The sequence below is a fragment of the Rhinatrema bivittatum genome, chromosome 7 (genome assembly GCF_901001135.1).
Source record: "Rhinatrema bivittatum chromosome 7, aRhiBiv1.1, whole genome shotgun sequence".
Lineage (NCBI taxonomy): Eukaryota > Metazoa > Chordata > Amphibia > Gymnophiona > Rhinatrematidae > Rhinatrema > Rhinatrema bivittatum.
Window position 1 is genome coordinate 239,177,360 of NC_042621.1, and position 20,307 is coordinate 239,197,666.

The window sequence follows — 20,307 nt, forward strand, 5'->3', positions numbered from 1 at the left end:
AGAGATATTCATCCATACTCTTATATGGAAAATTTAATACGCTGAATCAATATCCTGCCTGAAGTCTCGTAGTGATGTCTGTTGACTTCCACACTCCTTTGAACCTCTTCTTCACCATACGGGAGCTTGCATTACTATAAGTAGTCTTACTGAGAGACATTTTTTTCTCTGCAACAATTTGAAAGGAGTCATTTTTACCATTTGATCACCTTAAAGAATGGAACCAGTAACTTTGAGCTTCCTTCCACTTGACTTCTTCACTTATGCCAGCCTTTCAGGAAAGGAATTTCATACCACTACGACAAGCCTTCCAGCCTTGGTACCATGTTCTTTGGACTTCTTGTTTCATCGAGTGTCTGGTCTCTAGTTCAGGTACCTGCTCCATGGGGGCCTGCGTGTGCTCTCTTTGGAGACTACCTCCAGCTCTCCCCACTCCTCGGGGTAGTGCCAACCTTTTACTCCAGAGAATGTTTATGCTTCCCAGCTCCTCGAGGCAGTATTTATGTTTACTTGGATCTTCCTTCTCTTAACTTCTTCTGTGTATGTCAAGTCATCAACATTTTGTTCGTCTTTCTTCAACTCCTCGCAACATTGAAGACCTGTGTTCAGATCCCCAGTATTCCACCTGACATTGGAGTTCCACCCTCAACCCTCAGCCATTGAACAGGCTTTGGGGGGGCTTCAAGGAGGGTACTGTTATGATCCTGTCCTCTGACCCCATCCTGTGGACAGGCCCTCACCTTCTCTCCTTGTCGGCCCAGCACTGCTGCTCCTCTTCGTGGCCTTGGGCCACTGCCAGTGCTCCTCTGAGTAGCCCGATGCTGCTCTCCTCTTCGTGGCTGAGCCATGCTGATGACACTGCCTCCAGCGGGGAGGCCCCGCTGGGAACTCCTTCAGTGGCAAGGAGCTGCCACCACCTTCCCTTCCACTTCGGGGTTGCTGCCCGGCCCAGTGTGGCTCCTCTTCAGTGCCAGGAGCCACCTCCGGCCTGTTCCATCCTTCTCCATGTGGCAGGACGCAGCTGCAGGTCTCGGCTCCACCCACCTGCCTCCGGGGCTCCCTCTAGGCATGTGCGTGCACCTCTCCTTGCTTCTTAAAGGGCTAAAGACAGGAAGCACTCCTCTGCCCTCCAGATGACGTCTTCAGGGCTCTTCCTGATCCTGCCCTATAAAAAGGCCCCGCTTCAGTTCCTCAGGGCCTTCGGATGGAGTTACACACTCCATGGAGCTTCTCCTTTGTTTCTTGGAGTTCCACTGCTTCCATCGTGGTCCATCTTGCTGCTACTGTCTGGAAGAAGTCATGTTCCATGTCTTCTTTTTCCTGATGTCTCCGTCCGTCGCTCCAGGTCTCGTCCCTTGTCAGATCATCTATGTGGTATGTTCCAGTCCTTGGCTTCCCTTCCTGTAAGCCTTGGGGTTCCTCGTCTGTACCTTGATGTCCTAGACATCCCTGATGTCCAGATACCCAGATATCCAGATGTCTACTCGCTCTGTGATTCAGATGTCCAGGTGTCCAGACATCCTTCATCCTGACATCTGTTCATCCTCTTGTCCAAGACTTCCAGATCTTTCTCGTCCAGAAGTTCACGTTTCCTGAAGTCCATCTGTCCAGATGTCTGGGGGCCCAGGTATCCAGATGTCTATTCACTCTGAGATCCAGATGTCCAGGAGTCCAGATATCCAGATGGCTTGCGCCTAAGTACATCCCTCTTGTGTACCATTCTCCTTCACTCCTCATCTTGATCCTGAAGAATCCATCAGAAGCCTTGCCAACCCCCGGACTTCGTCTCCAGCCAACCTTCTTAGGAGTAAATCCGTCTCACTCTGTGTCCGTCTTCAGGTGACTGGAATCCTCTTCCGGCTGGACTTCTCTCAAGTGCTGCCAGGACCCTCTTCTCCGTTCTGTGCATGTCCTGCTCTCTGCGTGGTACGCGACCAGCCTTCCAGGTTGTGTAGGGCGCACAGCAGGACAGGGTGGTCTGTGACCAGTCCATGTTGGGCTGTGTAGGGCACCTTAAGGGACAGCACCTTCCAAGTTCCAAGAGCCTCGTCTCTTCCTCATCTCCAAGAGCCTCGTCTCTTCCATGTCTCCAAGAGCCTCGTCTTGTCCACGTCTCCAAGAGTATCGTCTCATCCAAGTCTCCAAGAGTCTTGTCTCGTCCAAGAGTCTCGTCTCATTCATGTCTCCAAGAGTCTCATCTCGTACATGAGTCTCGTTTCGTCCACATCTCCAAGAGTCTCGTCTCATCCAAGTCTCCAAGACTCTTGTCTCATCCAAGTCTCCAAGAGTGTTATCTCGTCTACGTTTCCAAGAGTCTCATCTCTTCCACATCTCCAAGAGACTTGTCTCTTCCACGTCTTCTAGAGTCTCGTCTCATCTTGTCCAAATCCAGGAATCCTCATCTTGTCCAAGTTCCAAGAGTCCTCATTCTCCTATGTACTCTGACTCTTCTACACTATCGGATCTGGAGTTTTCTGCTCTGATTCCTTGTCTCATAGTCTCCAGCCCTCTGCCTCCATCTGACCTCACTGGTACGTGTTGGCTCAGCGGGGGGCTGACCCTGCTTCGTCCTCCTCCTGTGTTCTTGCTCCGCCCATGCTTGCGCTTGCTCACCTCCCTCGGGGTGTGTCTTGGGGCTCCTCCCTGAGCTGCTTCATGGGCCAAGGGCTTACTCTCTCTCCCAGGAGCAAGCAATTGCGCATCTACGCCCCTTCCCAGCACTCGCTGGGCACGTTCGTAACAGTAGGTACCTCCAAGATTCCTTTTTTCTTTCATCTCTTTGGTCATCCGTGCTTTGAAGGTCCTCCCTTGTCAGTGCACATAGCCTTTGGTGCTGTCTGAGTTCCCAGGTTGATGTCCTTGGCTTCATTTCCTTGGTATCAGCAGCCAAATGTCCTCGCTTCCCACTGTTGAAACACGCAGAATAGGCTGATAGCTGTGCTTTGAGTACAGAAGTAGAGTTGTCCTGATCCAAGGACTATTGTTGGGGTCCTGTAGTCTCACTGACATGATAGGGTGCCTCTGTAGGTTGTATCTACAGTATTTGCACTACTTCTCTGGAGCTGGTCTTTTAAGGTGTTCTGGGATTTTTTGTATACCCATTCAGAAGAAGTAATATACTTATGCAAATTGGTGCTTGTTAACACTCATGCCACAGAATTTTGCATGATCTGCAGAGGTCTGATAGCAGATAATCCAAAGTAGAGGAAGTTATAGTAATCTGGTCCAGTTAATACTAGGGCCTGAAGGATCAATTGAAAACTTTCAGCTGACAGGAAGGGTATCAAGCACCTTAACATATGTAGTTTGAATAAAGCAAATCTAGTGACATTTCATATGTGTGCCTACATTGATAAACTACAGACCGGTTATCCTCACTTCGGTGGTGGGAAAAGTAATGGAGTCACTGCTGAAAGAGAGAATAGTGAACTATCTACAGTCCGGAGAATTGATGGACCAGAGGAAACATGGATTCACCAGGGGAAGATCCTGTCAGACAAATCTGATTGACTTTTTTGACTGGGTAACCAAGGAATTGGATCAAGGAAGAGCACTCAATATCATATACTTGGATTTCAGCAAAGCTTTTGATATGGTTCCGCACAGGAGACTGGTGAATAAAACGAGAAGCTTAGGAGTGAGTGCCGAGGTGGTGACCTGGATTGCAAATTGGTTGACGGACAGAAGACAATGTGTGATGGTAAATGGAACCTTCTCTGAAGAGAGAGCGGTTTTAAGTGGTGTACCGCAAGGATCGGTGTTGGGACCGGTCCTGTTCAATATCTTTGTGAGCGACATTGTGGACGGGATAGAAGGTAAGGTTTGTCTTTTTGCGGATGACACTAAGATCTGCAACAGAGTGGACACGCCGGAAGGAGTGGAGAGAATGAGACGGGATCTAAGGAAACTGGAAGAGTGGTCGAAGATATGGCAGCTGAGATTCAATGCCAAGAAGTGCAAAGTCATGCATATGGGGAGTGGAAATCCGAATGAACTGTATTCGATGGGGGGGGGGGGGAAAGGCTGATGTGCACGGAGCAGGAGAGGGACCTTGGGGTGATAGTGTCTAATGATATGAAGTCTGCGAAACAATGCGACAAGGCGATAGCAAAAGCCAGAAGAATGCTGGGCTGCATAGAGAGAGGAATATCGAGTAAGAAAAGGGAAGTGATTATTCCCTTGTACAGGTCCTTGGTGAGGCCTCACCTGGAGTACTGTGTTCAGTTCTGGAGACCGTATCTACAAAAAGACAAAGACAAGATGGAAGCGGTACAGAGAAGGGCAACCAGGAAGGTGGAGGATCTTCATCGGATGACGTACAAGGAGAGATTGAAGAATCTAAATATGTACACCCTGGAGGAAAGGAGGAGCAGAGGTGATATGATACAGACTTTCAGATACTTGAAAGGTTTTAATGATCCAAAGACAACAACAAACCTTTTCCGTAGGAAAAAAATCAGCAGAACCAGGGGTCACGATTTGAAGCTCCAGGGAGGAAGATTCAGAACCAATGTCAGGAAGTATTTCTTCACGGAGAGGGTGGTGGATGCCTGGAATGCCCTTCTGGAGGAAGTGGTGAAGACCAGAACTGTGAAGGACTTCAAAGGGGCGTGGGATAAACACTGTGGATCCATAAAGTCAAGAGGCCGCCAATGAAGAGTGGGTGACTCACCATAATGATGGCTACTGCCTGGAGACAATACCCTTATTCAATAAACATACACATGCTTACTGTGAATCCAACATCGCTCTAAGCTTCAACAGCAAGAGGAAATGTGGAAAAAAGGATTTGCACTCACAAAGAGGGGAGTAGCTGGCTTGTTACGGCGGTTACTACACCAAACCAAATGTGCCTGATACTTCACTTTCGATGCATATCCAGCATGGCTCTCTGCTTCAACGGCATGGGAGAAAGACTGATACATCACGCATTTCCAGCATAGCTCTCTGCTTTAACAGCAGGAGAAAAGAAAAACTGATGCTTCACGCATATCCAGCATAGCTTCAACGGCAGGGGAGAAGAAAAAAGGATTCGCACTCACAAAGCGGGGAGTAGCTGGCTTGTTACGGCGGTTACTACCCCAAACCAAATGTGCCTGATACTTCACTTTCGATGCATATCCAGCATGGCTCTCTGCTTCAACGGCATGGGAGAAAAACTGATACTTCACGCATATCCAGCATTAGGGATGTGAATCGTGTCCTCGATCGTCTTAACGATCGATTTCGGCTGGGAGGGGGAGGGAATCGTATTGTTGCCGTTTGGGGGGGTAAAATATCGTGAAAAATCGTGAAAAATCTAAAAATCGCAAAACCGGCACATTAAAACCCCTTAAAACCCACCCCCGACCCTTTAAATTAAATCCCCCACCCTCCCGAACCCCCCCCAAATGAGTTAAATAACCTGCGGGTCCAGCGGCGGTCCGGAACGGCAGCGGTCCGGAACGGGCTCCTGCTCCTGAATCTTGTTGTCTTCAGCCGGCGCCATTTTCCAAAATGGCGCCGAAAAATGGCGGCGGCCATAGACGAACACGATTGGACGGCAGGAGGTCCTTCCGGACCCCCGCTGGACTTTTGGCAAGTCTCGTGGGGGTCAGGAGGCCCCCCACAAGCTGGCCAAAAGTTCATGGAGGTCCAGCGGGGGTCAGGGAGCGATTTCCCGCCGCGAATCGTTTTCGTACGGAAAATGGCGCCGGCAGGAGATCGACTGCAGGAGGTCGTTCAGCGAGGCGCCGGAACCCTCGCTGAACGACCTCCTGCAGTCGATCTCCTGCCGGCGCCATTTTCCAGTACGAAAACGATTCGCGGCGGGAAATCGCTCCCTGACCCCCGCTGGACCTCCAGGAACTTTTGGCCAGCTTGTGGGGGGCCTCCTGACCCCCACGAGACTTGCCAAAAGTCCAGCGGGGGTCCGGAAGGACCTCCTGCCGTCCAATCGTGTTCGTCTATGGCCGCCGCCATTTTTCGGCGCCATTTTGGAAAATGGCGCCGGCTGAAGACAACAAGATTCAGGAGCAGGAGCCCGTTCCGGACCGCTGCCGTTCCGGACCGCCGCTGGACCCGCAGGTTATTTAACTCATTTGGGGGGGGTTCGGGAGGGTGGGGGATTTAATTTAAAGGGTCGGGGGTGGGTTTTAGGGGGTTTTAGTGTGCCGGCTCATGATTCTAACGATTTATAACGATAAATTGTTAGAATCTCTATTGTATTGTGTTCCATAACGGTTTAAGACGATATTAAAATTATCGGACGATAATTTTAATCGTCCTAAAACGATTCACATCCCTATCCAGCATAGCTCTCTGCTTCAACGGCAGGAGAGAAGATAAACTGATACTTCACACATATCCAGCATAGCTCCCTGCTTCAATGGCAGGGGAGAAGAAAACCAACCAATTAGGGCTGTATAACATAGTCTGGGTAAAACAAATAAGCATGGGTGTAGCTTGCTTATTGCGGCGGTTACTACCCCTACTACCCCTAATTAATCAAGCTAGATATTTCACTTGGATGCAGCTCCATCACTGCTCTCTACATTAATGGTGGGGGTGGAAGGGAAATAGAACCAAGAGCTAAGAGAAACAGATAAGTATGAGAGAAAAAATGTTTGGAGCTTGCTGGGCAGACTGGATGGGCCGTTTGGTCTTCTTCTGCCGTCATTTCTATGTTTCTATGTTTCTATGATAAATCAGGATCTAACATGATTCTAAGATTTCAAACCTTTTTGTACAATGGGCAGAGTATAACCCTCAAATGACAGTTCAATAGATTGGCCACAGGATACCTACTTAGAATTATGATATCAACTCCATCTTACTTTCATTTAAAGAAAACTAATTATGATCAACCCATTGCTTAAGTGCAACTGCACAAATTACAACAAATTTAGGATAGCAGACCAAGAGGAATGAATGGGAACAAAAAACTGTGGGGTAGATTTTAAAAGACTTATGTGCATAAACCCAGGCCAATTTTCAAAGGCCTGGCCGCGCGAGTAAACCCCCGGGATGCATGTAAGTCCCTGGACTGCCCCTTTCACCGGGTTGGTGAAAGGGGCAGTCCAGGGGATAGGGCGTTCTGGGGGGGGGGGGGGGGGCAGGATGGGAAGGTCCAGGGTGGGGCGGGGATGGTGCCAGGGAACGCATGCCAGCAGGGTGCCGGCGCGCGCAACTTGCACCTGCTCGAAGAAGGCGCAAAAGATAAGACAATGCAATTGGGGGGTTTTAGGGTAGGGATAGGGGGAGGGCAGGATAGGGGAAGGGGAAGAGAGTCAGACTAGGGGGTTGGGAAGTTCCCTCCTAGTCCGCTCCTTAATTGAACTGGGGAAGGCCCCGATGCATCGCCACGCGTAACCGTGAAAATCCTCTCCTCTTGTGTGTGCTGAGTCGGCATTTTATAACATGCGGGTGCCAGCGCGCCCATGTTATAAAATCACCCGTCCATGTTTGTGCACCAGGTAGTGTGCGCAAATAGATGCACGCGCATAATCTTTTAAAATCTACCCCTGTATGTCTTCTGCATAGAGCTTGCAGCAGATTCCTAGACCAGCAAGTAATTTGCAGAGAGGAGTTAAACAGATGTTGAATAGCACTGAGGACAGAGTTGAGTCCTGAGGGACTCCTGTAGCCACGACATACCAAGAGGAAACATGTCCAATTCATATTTGTTGTATATGGTTGGAAAAGTATTAAGAAAACCAACAATGCACTGAACCAGATATGCCAATTTCATTTGGCCGAGCAAGCAATATACTATGATTTAAGGTGTCAAAAGTGGCAAATATGTCCTAAAACAGTGGTCCCAACCCTGTCCTGGGAGCCCACCAGCCAGTCAGGTTTTCAGGATATCCACAATGAATATGCATGAGATAAAATTTGCATGTACCGCCTCCATAACATGCAAATTTTTTCTCATACATATTCATTGTGGATATCCTGAAAACCCACCTGGCTGGGGGTCCCCCAGAATAGGGTTGGGGACCACTGTCCTAAAGGACTAAGAGGTAACTTCAAAACTCTGTCAAATAGTGTCAGATGTAGTTAATTATTAATAAACTATTTTTTTTTCTCATGGAAGTAAATTGCATTTAGTGTTTTTTGTTATTTTTGACAGGAAGAGTTGGATAAAGTAAGCTTTAAAATAACATTTATATATTAACTAAAAATTAAAATAAACCAATCTAGATTTAGGTGCATATGATTTTTTTTAAGCTGAGTTATAGAGAATAAACGGAATAACTTGTGATTTTATTCAAAATAGAGAGGGATTTTTAAAATGCAATTATTGGTGAGAGTAGGCTGCTTCTCCGTAAATTAAATCAATGTTTTAGTCAGTCTGAAATGCACAAAATTCAGTGTGATGTTTTACAAGTATCCAGAAACTGTGTCATTGCCCAAGGAAAGCAAAAAAATTCATCTGAAGTATTTGGGAAACATGTAAGATTGAAATGAGAAATCACTAATTTCTGGTCAGAATTTCACTGGGGACTTTAGGGACACACTTTAAACTTCATTAAACAGAGAACTGAAAGGGAGTCAACAGTTTTCTCTCTATAAGTTGCAAAAAACTAATTTTCTATTCTTTCTTATGACTATAAATTCTTCTTTTATTATAAGAACATATGTTTTTGTCTCCTATAGATTATGAGTATAAATGTGTAATGTAAAAGTGAATGTATTTTTTTGTTTTCATTATTTGTCTTATTTGTAGTAGTATGTTTCTCTACAACCTTCCTTCCCTATATCTGAGAAACTCTTTAGCCATGTTTATATATTTTCAAATTATAGAGCTAGGCCCAACTACTATGCGGCTGTGCTAGTTAGCTGGCTATACTTAGCTGACTAACCAGCAGGGTATATTCAGCCGCAGAATATCAGAGTTGCAGGCCGGTGGAGTGCACTGTTAACCCGCGTTTGGACACGCGTTTTCGACGTGGTAGCTTTGAAACATGCTGATGGCCCTATTAGTTATTCCTGCGCGATTCAGTAAGTAAAATGTGCAGCCAAGCCGCACATTTTACTTTCAGAAATTAGCGCCTACCCAAAGGTAGGCGTTAATTTCTGCCGGCACCGGGAAAGTGTACACCCTCCGACTTAATATTGTGGCGATATTAAGTTGGAGGTCCCAAAAGTTAAAAATAATTAAAAATTAAAAAAAGAAAAAAGAAAATCGGCCCGTGGCTTGCAGGTTGAAAACCGGATGCTCAAGTTTTCCGGTGTCCAGTTTCCGAACCCATGGCTGTCAGCAGGTTTGAGAACCGACGCCCGCAAAATTGAGCGTCGGCTGTCAAACTCGCTAACAGCACCGCTCCTGTCAAAAAAGAGGCGCTAGGGACGCGCTAGTGTCCCTAGCGCCTCTTATACCACGGGCCTTCATTTGCATGAGGGCCGATACTATATAGCACGCAGTCTTGGCGCAGTCTTGGCTTGCCTGGGAAGGACCCTTTGCCAGTATAAACATGTGGTCAGGTTTCTCAATACTCTAAGGAACTGGGTTTACTATCCCCACCTTTCCTCAACAAATTTTACCTTCAGGGTATTCTGACCCTTCACTGCATCCATAAGGGTATAATGCTTCCTTATCAATACCCCCTCCAATGGCACAAGCTCAGTGTAATTATACCTGTAATTAAAACCCCTTTCCAACCTTACAGGGCATTTCCCTTCATCTGGCTGTCCTGTTCCCTACAGGCTTCTACCTTCAATAACCATTTCTATTACATTTATTTCAGCTTCCTCTTGAAGAGAAAAAAACACCTTAAACCACCTTCATTTTTTTTCCTTATTAATCCTTTATAGCACATGATATAATCAGGGCTAACTGAAGCATTAGGCAGGGCAGACAGTGCTCTAGGGTACTGAAGTAGGTGGGGCAGCAGAGTAGCTGATAAGGGTGGCAGTTCTGAAAGGACAAACGAGATGAGAAGGGGCAGGGGTGAGGCACAGAGCTGGAGGGAGTTTTCCGTTTTTGAGTTTGTATTTCTTTGAGGAGCTGGGGTCATTTGTCATGTGCAATTTGAGAGAGAGAGATTGAGGTCTAGTGATGATATCATCATCTAGGAAAGCTGGACACCCTTCCACCAGTACTGGATACAATCCACAATATTCTTATCAATAACAACTTTGCCCTCCTTATGTCTCCACATTTAAGGATTTATTACATTTAGAACAGTTTCAATGTTTCATACAGTCCCTGGTTTTCCCCAAACAATATACACATTTTGTCTTTTAAACATTATAAACAGAAAGCATTTACTAGCTATTGCTGAATTGCTAATAATGGTGCTAATTCTCTGTGGTTTCCCCTGTAACCTTCTCCACTTCCAACAATCAATTAGACAAGAGCAAAGCTCCTAACTAAATTAATTCTCCTTCAACCTATTTTAGGGGAAAAAGGTACAGCTGACAAATCTGAGGCAAATCTTTAGTGCTCTACAGAATTTCAATGCAGAAGCTTTCACACTGCAGCATCTCCAGTGGTGTTTCTTTTTTTTTTTCAATTCTTTATTTATCATTTTCCATTACAAAAATTCATCATTTTTGCAAATTCGAAAAAACTGAGATAAACATTCACAATTTAAACCATAGAAACTGCCTTTTTTTTTAAGGCCAATTGCTTAACATATATTTCTCATAATCCAGAAATCAATAATTTCTATATTGGACCCCACGCAATTCAAGGAGAGTATATTAAAAAAGAAAAAAAAAAAGAAAATTCAGAGAAGAGAAACATGGTACGCTGACTATCAACATTTTTACTTCATGCATTAATGGGCGTAGATGTAGCTGGCTTCTTCGAATCTATAAAGGTCTTTAATTGTTCAGAGGAAAAAAAGATAAATATTTCTCCACCCCTTTTTAGGACGCACTTACAAGGAAATTTAAGCATAAAAGAAAAACCTAAATCAATAACCTCTTGACGAAGAGCTAAAAACCCCCTTCGTCTAGTTTGTGTACTTGCGGCCAAATCAGGGTAGATTTTAATATTGGCATTCATAAATGATATAGGAAATTTTCTAAAATATTTTCGCATTACACCTTGTAAGTCAGATAAAGAAATGAAAGAAACCAGGAGCGTTGCTCTTTCTAATATTTCAAAACAGGGAGAGAGCCTTCTCCATTGCGGGCCCTACCCTCTGGAACTCCCTACCCGCCAAACTCCGCTTAGAACCATCCATGAGCCACTTCAAAAAAGGAATCAAGACATGGCTCTTTAAACAAGCATACCCCAATTCCACCCAATCCTATCCAATGTCCTCCTGAACCACCTCAATCCCAACCTAGCCCACTACCTCTCTCCCATCCCCCCTCTCCCACCCCTCTCTATCTCTCCTCTCTCCTTTGCCTACTCCCCCACGCCACCATCAATTCCTCCCTGAAAACTATCACCGTCTGTACCCGGTTCCCACCACCCCCGTCTCGCCCCCCCCCCCCTTAATCGTTCCTACGTGCACCTGCCCATGTCCTACTGTAAATAAGTTTCATATACTAAATATCCCAAGTGCACATGCCAACTAACCTTGTATATTGGTTCTTTTTGTAACGCTGCCTGTCTGACTCTCCTCTCCTCTACTTTGTATATCACCCAGTTAACCCCTCCCCTGTTTATTGTAATTTCCTTTCCTTTCCTTTCTCAGTTATTTGTAAACCGACATGATGTGTCCTACGAATGCCGGTATAAAAAAGTTTTAAATAAATAAATAAATAAATAGTGGAGTTCTCAATTATTTCGGTGAGATTCTCTTGCCAATTTTGACCAGCGCTTGTTGCAGCTGGTCTAAGGAGAAAATAGCACTTGTTAATCGATGGTAATTCTTCTTGCGTATATTCCAAAACTTCCACAAAAAACTTTTTCAAAGTGGTAAACGGGGTTTCCCCAATAACTCTAGGAAAATTCAACATCCGCAAGTTCAATTGCTTGGTTTTGTTCTCCAATATTTCAATTCTTTTTGCAAGAATTTCTCTATCTCTAACCGTGGCCACTTTGAAATCTAATGTCCCAGATTCTTTCTCTTCTAATGCAACAACTTTAGCTGATAATTTATTTGATTCTGCATTTAAGAATTTAAGTTTGTATTCTGCAATATTGAATGCTCCATTTTAACATTAAGAGCATTTAAAGCATTAGTCATTCCAGCCATCATGTCCCATAATACTGCAAGAGTGACAACTTGAGGCTTTTCAGGGACTACTGGGGGCACAAAATAAGGAGTTCCCCCACTAGAACTTGGCAGCGAACCTCCAGTGGCATCAGCCCTTAATGTGCCCGGTTCCAGCCCAGTACCTGCTGTTCCTCCGCTAATCCGAGTGCCGGACTTCCCCGTTCCAGTTTGTCCTGCTTCTCCTGAAGCCACGGGCATCGCTGTTCCGTCTGCACACAGTCCAAGAGCGGTGCACCCAGTTAGCGGTCCGTGCTGCAACACTTCCCCAGTCCTCTGTGTCGGAGCTTGCCTAAGATCAGGGCTCAAGGATAACTCCTCCGCAGGCACAAACGAAGCTCCCTCTTCGTTTGGCACATCGGGATCCTCATTCCTTGGTTCTTTTGTTGAAGTGTTGAGAAATTTTGTAATTTCCAGCTGTACTGCAGGTGAAGGTAAGGAAACAGCAGGGAAAACTCGTATTTTCCCTTTTCTTTTAGGAGGCATTGTTTAAAGAAGAAAAAAATCACTGCAGAGCTAGAAACACACAGCTTCTCCCAACGTTCAGCGTGCCACCATCTTGGAGTCCAGCTGTGCTCCAGTGGTGTTTCTATGGAGGAAATGAGTTACCAGTTTTCCTGTCCTCTGGCTATTACACCTGAGCCTCTTAAGCTTCAAGCAGCCACACTAACATTCTCTTCCTGGAGGTATTATTCCTTTATACCTGTAGTCACATTTATTCAAGTAGGTTTTAGTATCTACACAGAAACAAACAAACCACAGTCTATCTTAGTAATAGAAACATAGAAACATAGAAACATAGAAATGACGGCAGAAGGAGACCAAATGGCCCATCTAGTCTGCCCCGCAAATTTTCTCTCTCATACTTATCTGTTTCTCTTAGCTCTTGGTTCTATTTCCCTTCCACCCCCACCTTTAATGTAGAGAGCAGTGATGGAGCTGCATCCAAGTGAAATATCTAGCTTGATTAGTTAGGGGTAGAAGCCGCCGCAATAAGCAATCTGCACCCATGTTTATTTGTTTTACCCAGACTGTTAGGTGTTATCCTGCTGAGCAGTTGGTGGACCCTTGGGCCGAGACGAGGTCGGTGCTTCCTGTAGGAGGGCTTCTCACAGGCCCTCACCGTTGGGAGGTGGACCCTGGAGATGGAGACCCAACCAGACTTTTACATATACCAGCCCTCGTTCCCCGCAGGTTGAGCCCTTGGGTGCTGGGGCCGGCAGGACTTAGGAGTGGGTCTCCGGACTAAGGCAGGTCTGAAGATGAGAGGAAAAGGCAGAGTTGAGCATACCAGGGGTCAAGGCTGGCAGCGGGCAGGAGGATCCAAAGACGGGCCAGAGGTCAGGGAAGGCAGCAGACGAGGCAGAATCCAAGAACGAGCCAAGTCGAAACCAGAGAAGCAAGCCGAGGGTCTTAGGAAGCAGGAACACACGAAGACGGAGTTGGAAGTCACGGAGGCAGAAACTGGAAGTCACGGAGCTTGAAGACACGGAGGCAGGAACTGGAAGACAAGGAGGCAGGAACTGGAAGACACAGAGCTGGAAGACATGGAGGCAGGCACTGGAAGACATGGAGGCAGGCATTGGAAGACACGGAGACAGGAACTGAAGAGCAACTAGTGACTCCGGAGAGCGAGACCTGTTGCTGAGGCAAAGATTGGGCAGCAGGAGCTGCCTTAAGTAGTGCTGGGGCTGAGGATCACATCCAGGACTGCGGGAGGCCTTTCCTGCCACGGCCCCTTTAAGTTGGGGAATGAGCTGTATGCGCGCGCCTAGCAGGAGCTTGGACCGGTGGCGCAGCAGCGGCATTGTTGGCTCCCCACCATGTTCGGAGAGGGCGGAGGTGGCTTGGTGAGCCATGAAGAGAAGCCAGACTGCTCCGGGGGGTAAGCGTGGCCGGCCTCATGGCCGGCTGCCGTAACAATAGGTGCTCAGCTTTTCCAATACCTAAAGGCATGTTCCTCAACTGTGCTGTGCATCCTGTTTAACCTTATTAACTCTCAGATTCTCATGATCCACTATAGCTAGCTTTTAAACACAGCACAACTTTTCTAACCTTATAGAGTTCTCAATATTGCCAACTTCACTTTTACTTTGTTTACCCTACTCCTACACACAGGGTCTACATTGAATCCATTTCTTTGTCCCATACTCAGGTCCCATACTCAGGGCAAAAGAACCCTGATTCAGTAATAGAAGAAAGTCTCTCTTAATAGCAGTCAAAAGGAACTTTCTGTAGCTTAAATGCTGGCAATGTTCATAAATCAGGCTCTGGCTCATCATCCTCATCAGCAGAGGGCTGGAGCTGCTGCTGCTGTTGTTCCTTTCTTCTGGCAGTAGAACTCCACTCCTGTTATAGTACCTAACAGCCAACAGCAGCCATACTGCTAATTCTACATGCTTAGCTGATTGCCGTTCTGCCAGCTGCTAGTCCTCTGGAATTCTGGGCAATGTAATCTCACTGGCAGCCATCTTAGCTTTTTCCCAGCCTGCTTTTTCCCATTAGCTCCTGTCTAACCATACTATATGGCCTCCTTCGGTGCAGGGACTAACCAAAATATTAGCATATCCATCACAGTAACATCTTTCCTTAGCCTACCCACTGGAGAACCACCAGTCTTCCCCTTCTTGTATGGGTACTAGTGGTAAAGGTGGAGGTCTTATGCTTCCTTTGATCTCTTATATCCCCTTTAGTGCACAGAACAAAGACTGTGAGTTGAGTGAGGAGTGTCTGTCCAAGAGATCATACAGAAACTTCACCTACTCCTTCTCATTCTTTTTATGTATTTATTTATTTTTTTAATACATATTAGCAGCTTTTATATTCTATCTTTTTGGCTACACTCAGATGTGATCGTGTTAAAATGTATTACTTTCAAATTGCCATGGTCAAGGGGGGTTTGCATAATTCAACAATGAATTACAGTGCATAAATATATTAAAAAACAGAATACTATGTTGCGGTTCTGGCCGCGGGCACCGCAGCCAGGCCCTTACCTCTGAGCTCCCGGACCTGCTCCCGCTTCCAGAGGCCTGGTTTGCGACCTGTTTGGCTGCGTCCCCGCTGGGGCTGCGCTGCTATAAAGTCTCCCATGGATGCCCGGCTCCTAGGCACGCGCGCGCCACTTGGGTGCTTTTCTAGGCCATTTCCCGCCAGTGGTGACTCCGCCCAACTCCTGATGTCAGACGCCGCAGCCTTGATAAGCCGGCCGCGGTCATCCAGTCTTTGCCTTGCAACGGGTTAGCCTCCCGGTTTCCTGTTGCGCTGTGCCCCGGAGTGACTCGCCTTGCTTCGTCGCTCCGTTCCTGCTACAGTACCTGCTTGGTTCCTGCCTGCCTGCTACGGTACTTGCTTGGTTCCCGCCTGCCTGCTACAGTACCTGGTTGGGTCCTGTCATCCCGCTACAGTTCTTGCCTGGGTCCAGTACCTGAGTCTTGCTGCAGTTCCTGCCTGGTTCCAGTACCAGAATCCTGCCACAGTTCCTGCCTGGTTTCAGTACCCGAATCCTGCTACAGTTCCTGCCTGATTCCAGTACCCGAGTCTTGCTTCAGTTCCTGCCTGGTTCCAGTACCTGAATCCTGCTACACCTGTGCTGGTGTCTCCTTTGCTTGGGCGGGCTGAGAGTCACTCATGCCAGCTGCTTTCTCTCTCGCCAGTTGCACAAAAGATGCATTTTTATGGGCAACATGCCTTGGGCGTTCTGACGTGGAGGAGAAGGTACTATCTGTCGCTGACACAGTGCTACTCCTGCTTGGGCTAGCAGCACAACTCTCTGAAGTGCCCGCTGTTTCCCCCGCTGTTTCCCCCTCTGCTTCAAGCCTAATCTGTCTCTGCCTATGGTGCTCCTGTTCACGGACTTTTGCTAACAACTGGTCCTTCACCAATATGAGACAATTGGACTGTAGGGCCAGTTTCCCTTTCACACGGAGATCACAGACTGTGGCAAGCATGTATGTGTTCTGTTCTGTTAAAGGCCTTAATCTCTCTTCCACCTGCTGCTGCAAAATGTCCAGACAATGCAGCACCTCAACTGTCATTCCCTCTTCCTGTTTAAAGGCCTCCAAACGTTCATCCAGGAGATGAACTATAGGGATGATGTCAGCCAAGGTGGCACTTCTGGAACTCAGCTCCTCCGTGACATCCTTGAAGGGCTGCAGGATTTTTACCAGCTGACTCATGACTAACCAATCATGATGCCCTAGGGGATTCTGCACACCTATGTGCAAATTTCAGGCTTGCAGTCAAGTAGTAGATCGTTAAGGATTGGGGTTTTTTTAGAGAGAGATTGAGCATTGAAAAGAACTATAAATAGGGTTGCAAGTCCTAGTAGCTGTATCAGGAGGGAGATGAGGATGGGGAGAAGGGATTTGTGATGAATGGGTGAGTTGGTATGAGGGAGAAATGGGGATCTGTGGGAAGGGTAGTGAATGCGGAGGATTGGGTAAGTTGTCGTGATAGGACCCGGGAGTGGGAGCAAAGAAACGACTGTGAACAGTGATAGCAGTGATAGACAGCCAGGGGTGGAAGAGAAGGGACAAAGTAGGGGGGAAAGTTGAATTAGTAGAGGTCCACTTAACAATAATTAGCTGGGTTACCTTAGGGATGGCAAGTACAGTAGTAAGAAGGAGGTAAATAACAGTGGTGCAAGTATGTAACAGAGGAGAGGTAGTAGTAAACAATAGTGGTGCAATGATAGTGGTTTGACCACAGTGGTACAATTAACAATGGAAAGCTGGATTACCTTAGGGAAGGCGAATACTGTAGTAAGATAGAAGTACAATTAACAGTTACAATGGTTTAATCAGATAAGCATTAAAAGGTTAAAAGGCTATAAGGTTATAAGGGACAAGAAGGGAGAGGAGGGAAGTAGCTGGGTGGTAGGGAATGAGGGGTAGTGGGGAGCAAGAGGGGGAGCACACCAAGGGGCGAGACGCTGAGGGCTTGCTTGCTTCTTTAAAGGGCCTTCTACGCCAGGAGGGAGGTGCCGTGATTGGGCAGGAACGTGGCTTGCGACGCCAGGAGTCACAGCTTTACTTTTGTTGCAGGTAGGTGGATCGCTGAGCTGTGAGGTCACAGGGGGGGCCATCCGACTAGATTGGGAGGTGCGGCCTCGTGGCAATGGGATGAGGAAGGCAGCGGCCTGCTCCAGACCCCAATGGGTCTACCGCCGATCGTGGGGAGCGCAGGCCAGGGTCGTGCCGGTCGGAGGTGCCGTCAGAAAGAGAGCGCAGTCGGGTCACGGCCTTACTTTTGTTGCAGGTAGGTGGGTCACCGAGCTGTGAGGTCACAGGGGGGCCGTCCAACTAGATTGGGAGGTGCGGCCTCGTGGTTGACAGGATGAGGAAGGCAGTGGCCTGCTCCAGAACCCAATGGGTCTACCGCCGATCGTGGGGAGCACAGTCCGGGGTCGTGCCGGTCGGAGGTGCCGTCGGAAAGAGAGCGCAGTTGGGTCACGGCCTTACTTTTATTGTAGGTAGGTGGGTCGCCGAGCTGTGAGAACACAGGGGGGCTGTCCGACTAGGTTGGGAGGTGCGACCTCGTGGCGACAGGATGAGGAAGACAGCGGCCTGCTCTGGACCCCAATGGGTCTACCGCTGATCGCAGGGAGCGCAGGCCAGGGTTGTGCCGGTCGGAGGTTCCATCGGAGGTTTCATCGGAGGTGCCATTATTGGGTAGTTTTTCAAAGATGCACGCACGTGTCCATGTGCGTGCGCTACCCGGCATGCACACATGGACGCCTGATTTTATAACATGCATGTGCAGGTGTGCGAATGTTATAAAATCAGGGGTTGGTGTGCACAAGGGGGTGCACACTTGTGCATCCTGTGCATGCCAAAGCCCACGGCCTTCCTCAGTTCCCAGTCCAATCCAATTTCAGAGCGGACTGGGAGGGAACTTTCCAACCCCTTACACTATCCTCCCTTCCCCTTCCCCTAACCTACCTGTCCCCTAGCCATAACCTAGCCCCCCCAAATCTTTATTTTACCTTTTGCGCAAGCTGGCAACCTGCCGGCACACGATCTCCCAGCACAGTGGCAAATGGCCACTGTGCAGGGGGTCTCTAGCCCCGCCCCTTTCCCGAGGCCCTAAGACTTATGAGCATCCCGGGGATTTATGCGCATAAGCGGGCCTTTGAAAATTGGCCCGGTATGCGTAAGTCCGGTCACGCGCGTAAATCCCCGGAATTTACAGGCGTAACGCTTTGAAAATCTACCCCATCCTTATATTGTGCTGAAATATTTGGAGATGAGAAGTGTTTTCTATCATATAGGTTCTTTTCTCAAAATAGATAGTAGATGTCCCAGGCCCTCTCAGGTGACATACAGTATAAGAAGGCATAGTTCTTTATTGGAAGACATTACTGCTGGGGATCCTCTTTGTGGAGTCCTGTAGGGTAGAAGTGCCTCAGGTACCCACTTGAATTTTAAGCTGTTCTCAAAATGAACTTGTTTCTGAATGTGATTCATTGTATAGTGCCCTGGTTTAGAGGGTTATATAGATACTAAAATAATAACATTAAAGAATGAAAGCAATTTAATTTAATTTAGATATAGGAAAGGTCTATTTTGCCAGCTGAGAGACGAGTGCTGACCCCTAGTGGATAGGAAAGCTGTTATGGTGAAGGAAAATAGTTACCCAGATAAAACTGACGGGAGATAATTTCCTTCCCTCTCAGCGAGTAAAAACACCCTTGCTTGTTCCCCTTTTATTCATACCAAAAAGGAGTAGCCCAGGAGTGGGGAAGGGCTCACTACAAAATCAAATCCCATGTATAATTCAAGGTATGGATTTTGTGCCAGCTGCTCAGCAGGTTCCAAATCCAAGACTACTAATTGGTCCACGGTGCTGGCCAGCCCCAAATTTTCAAAAGGAAACTCTGCGAGGAGTTTTCCTTTGAAAATGTGCTTGCCAAATTGCCCTGTCAATGGCATAGATTTTAGTTAAATGACTGCACAGATAGTAAAAGATATTTTATAGTGTTTTTACACATGCTTAATTTCCATGCTTTGCACCTTGACAATCTGAGCTCTGGAAGTGCATGATATAAATTGAATTGATACATAAATAAATACTATGTTGTGATTGTTTTTTTGAACTCTGAAACAGGATTTTCTGTATTTGATGTGGTGCTGACTTTCTCCCAATCATGGCCTAAGGACCTAGGCCACAGACATGTTCGAGAGGATATTTAAATGAGACAGAGTTGGGATTGAAATGTAGGCAAACCTTTTTGTTTTTTTGTCCTTCGATTGTGCCAACATCACACTCTGGGCTTCCTCTACCCAATTCCAGATGATATCGGAGCAACTTCATGGAATAATGAACTTCATGCTTATCTGAAAAAAGAAATAATGAACTTCATGCTTATTTTGAGGCAAATAATGTATTCAGCCCTATGGAAAAGGACATATGTAAAATTCCTCATTATAAAGCTAATTATCTGCCTACCTGCCTCTATTTGTGCTCTCAAAGAATCTCTTTTCAAACTCAGGTTAGCACATAAGAAATTCATCCAGTCCTCTTGAATAGCTATTCAGCTCAGGCTCTTTGCCAGCTCTTATTGGATGAATCAACTGCATAGGATTTATTTAGCATAAAAATCAGAAAACTGCAGACTATTAACATCCCTCAAACTGTGGAATATATGTAGCATAAAGGTGGGTGTTTTTTTTTGTTTTCATGTAAAGGGTCTCATGTGTGTGTGGGGGAAGAAACCAAAAAGCCTTTTTTTCACACTTTTTGAATATATTACTGAGGTGTAGTAAAATTATGAAACATGACTATTTCTTGTAAGTAATTTTGACTTTTGGCTCCATGCCTTTCCTCTGCATATTTAGCAGTTGGGACTTGTTCAGCAGTATCCCTCCACTCCTATTCCAGATGTGAACGATGTCTTTACAGGTAAATGTAGATTCAAAAAGGGAGAGTGCATATTGGAGAGAGTGTAATGCAGCCAATAGTTTATAGACAAATTGAAAGAAAGGCAAGGCTTACAAGCCAAGAAAACATCAGTTACCACTTCTTAAGAGACAGACAGCACCTCTCTGGTTCTATTTCTGAACATGGAATGCAAAGTATTAGAATTATGCTTCATCCCCCAAATATCCCTGTGCATAATTTTTCACACACTGCCGAACTGGCAGAACTGAGC

General features: G+C 46.6%; 1 long non-coding RNA gene across 1 annotated transcript in view; it reads left to right on the forward strand.

Annotated features, from left to right (window-relative positions):
* The window catches only part of LOC115096275, a 77,688-nt gene extending 58,107 nt beyond the window's left edge, over window positions 1–19,581 (forward strand). Inside the window, exons 2-3 of the long non-coding RNA XR_003858014.1 lie at window positions 17,115–17,200; window positions 19,263–19,581. This is a non-coding gene — a long non-coding RNA (uncharacterized LOC115096275). The remainder of the gene's footprint in view (window positions 1–17,114; window positions 17,201–19,262) is intronic.
* Window positions 19,582–20,307: the final 726 nt, after the last annotated feature.